The sequence below is a fragment of the Berghia stephanieae genome, chromosome 3, assembly GCF_034508935.2.
Source record: "Berghia stephanieae isolate SIO BIC M18660-M18661 chromosome 3, UCSD_Bste_1.3, whole genome shotgun sequence".
NCBI classification, from domain to species: domain Eukaryota; kingdom Metazoa; phylum Mollusca; class Gastropoda; order Nudibranchia; family Aeolidiidae; genus Berghia; species Berghia stephanieae.
In genome coordinates, this window is record NC_088362.1 from 81,849,581 (window position 1) to 81,852,920 (window position 3,340).

Here is a 3,340-nt window from a genome sequence, read left to right on the forward strand (position 1 = left end):
GTATCTGTGGTCCATCGTGTCAATTAGGTGTTATGTCGGGATGAACAAGATTAGGACATTTGAATTTCAAGTATAAAATGTGAAATAGAAATTTTAAGGTAGACGTCTATATTCTTTTTTTGTTTTTGTTTTGTTCTGTTTTGCGTTTTGATTGGGGGGGGGGAGGTTCGTGTGGTTTGAGAAACAAAAATCCAATCCTCTTCAATGAAGACATTTATTTTAACTCAAATTCTATAACCTAAGATTAAAATTGAATTTCAAACACTATGTTGACCACGACACGATACCGTTTTGAGATGATGGGTCGCATATCCATATTTAGTGACTACATAAACTGATTCAGTTAACTGTAGAACTCTGGAAAACTATGTATTTAAAAAGTTGGCCAGAAAACTCGTCCTTTCAAATATCTATCAATTTAAATGACCCTCATTTTGGCAAAAACTCTCAATCCTAGGACTAAGGAAAACTTCGCGAAGTCCCAGGTTTGAGAGTTTTTGCCAAGATTAGGGTCATTTAAATCACTGGATATTTGTATTACGAGTTTTCTGGCCAAATTTTCAAATACATAGTTTTGCAGAGTACTGCAGTTAATGACTATACGTTCATATCGGATTGCTTGTCTTCTTCTGGGAATATCGACATCCTTGAACTGTTCCTTTGACTGCTTTGATACTGTTTTGGAAAGTATTTTAATATTTTGATAATTGACTGCTGTGTGCAAACTGTTCCACTTGTCCACCAATGCAAGATAACACGTGATTTTCGCCGAGAGTGGTCGGTGTTTAGTTTGACGCCGTTATTCTAACTGTAGGCACCGTCATCTGGGGTAACTTTGCCTAAAGGGGAAACTTTGCCTCTTGTCTTGAATTTTGGACCAATAAAAGATTGTTAATTTCTGTGGCAATTATTTCCTTTAATAAAAATTCAAGTCTTTTAACGGGTACAATAACTGCACAACAAACTAAGTTTATTCAAATTGCTCCAAATCCACAGAGGCAAAATTACCCCAAATCACAGTAAGTTATAATATAGTCAGTAAATCTAAATCCTGGGCTGCTTTGTAATTTTGCGGCATAAATAACAATTATAACATACAACAGAAGCTTCGATTTGATTTACGAAGACAGATAATGTGGACGTTTCGGGTTTTCCTCGTTGTCAATAAAACACGACGAATCAGACACTAAAGACACATAAGAGATGAGAGGATGGCGTTATTTTTTTTAAAGTGTTTTTCAAAATGCGAATTACTGATGAATATGAAAATTGGTATAGAATATGCATTGCTGAAATTTATTCATTTATTTTAATGTTTGATTTTCCTATCTTTGCGACTTAAAAAAAAATTTGGGGCTCATCTGAATTCTATCTGAATCCATTCCGTTCAGCGTAAGTTTATCATTTCTAATCTTCAGACTCGTTATAATACGTGATTAAAGGCAGCCTGAGAAAGCGGTTTTACATGACACGGACACTTTGTCAGATGTTTATTTTTGATGGTTTTGTTTTGCGGTTTTAATGGGTTTTTAAATATTTTTTTAGTTTTTGTTTTTGTTATCGTTTGGGGGGATGTTGTTTTGATTTTGTTTTGGGGTTGTTATTTATTATTTTTTTTTGGTTGGGGTTTTTCTTGTTTGTCTACTTTTTGTTTTGTTTGTTTGTTATTTTGTAGTTTGTTTTATTTTGTTTTTAGAGTTTGTTTGTTTTGTTTTTGTTTTTTTTGTTTTTTTGGGGGGGGGTGGGGGGGGGGGGGGGGAATTAGGGTTTTCTTTGGGTATTTTCCTTGATTTTTGTTTTTGTTTGTTGTTGTTTTTGGTATGGCTGTTTCGTTTGTTGTTTTTTTTTTTTCTTAACTTATAAAACCGACTAGCTACATTTATCATCAGTCGCCAAAATACACCCCTCCCATCCTTCTCCATCCACACCTGACTGACCCTTTATGCCTGTGATATATTATGTAACAATATTTTATTTTACTTTATGTTATACTCCAATGCCTCGCCCATCTATCACGTGATCCCTAGTTACCTCATCGTTATTCCATTGTCCAATCATCACCTCAATGCTCCATCCTTGTCTTTCTTTGAATCAGGTTTTTATTTATATATATATATATATATATATATATTATATATATATATATATATATATATATATATATATATAGTTATTATTATTATTATTATTATTATTATTATTATTATTATTATTATTATTATTATTATTATTATTTACTACTACTATATCGTAAATATATTTATGTGACCCACGGTTCAGATCGGTATTCTGTGCGACTATAATAACATGGTCTTGTGGTATGAGTTGCGCGGAAGATATAGAGAGAGAAAAAACCGCAATAGTCTTCTGAGGAAGCTGGCGGGAACAACTTGGGGGGCTAATCAATACGCTTCTGAGGACGTCCGCCCTGGCACTTTGCTATTCCATCGCGGAGTGCTGCGCTCCAGTGTGGTGTAGAAGCAAGAACGTTGAGAAGGTCGATGTAAAATTTCGCAAGTCCATGCACATAATGTGGGGAACACTGGCAACAACGCCTAGAGAATGGGGCCCGATATTGGCAGCAATCCAGCCACCGGATGTCCGGCGGAAGACGATTGCAAAAAAAGAGAGAGGGATTGGGGATACCCCTCTCAAGCTCATAATGGACGGTGCCCCTGTTTCGAGCCGAAATAAGTCCACGTAGTTTCTCTGACTTTTGCATATACGAAATGGAAGTGGGTTTGGACGAATTCAATCCCTCGACGGGGCGCGGACATCGACTCCTCGAAGCTCGGGGCGAAGTTGCCAGCCTTCTCCACCTGCAAGAGGAAACATTGGGTGGCAGCGAACTGATTTCGTTCGAGAACCTGCCTCACGGCACGCTCACTATATCAGTGGGGACTTGCCACCTGTCCAACATGTACCCGTTGTGGTCAAAAGCCCGAAACCTCAGAGCATCTAGTTGAACTATCCGTTGTGACGAACTTCGCGACCGTACATGATTGCGGCGTTGAGTTTGTGTCCTGGATAGATCATCATAACCTAGTAGTGTGACACCATTAGAAGATGTTGCCGTAAACAGAAGAAAAAAACACACAATTTTTTTTTAAATTTAAAACTAATCCTTCAATATCAATCGATTAAAATGACCCTCATCTTGTCAAAAACTCTTAAACCTGTGATTTTCTTGAGGATTTTCAGAAGTCCCAGGTTTGAGAATTTTGGACAAGATGAGTCATTTTAATTGATCGATATTTGATGGACTAGTTTTCAGACAAATTTTTTAATGTGTTTTTGCAGAGTACGGCATAGTATTTCTTGGGTTTTTATTATTTATTTA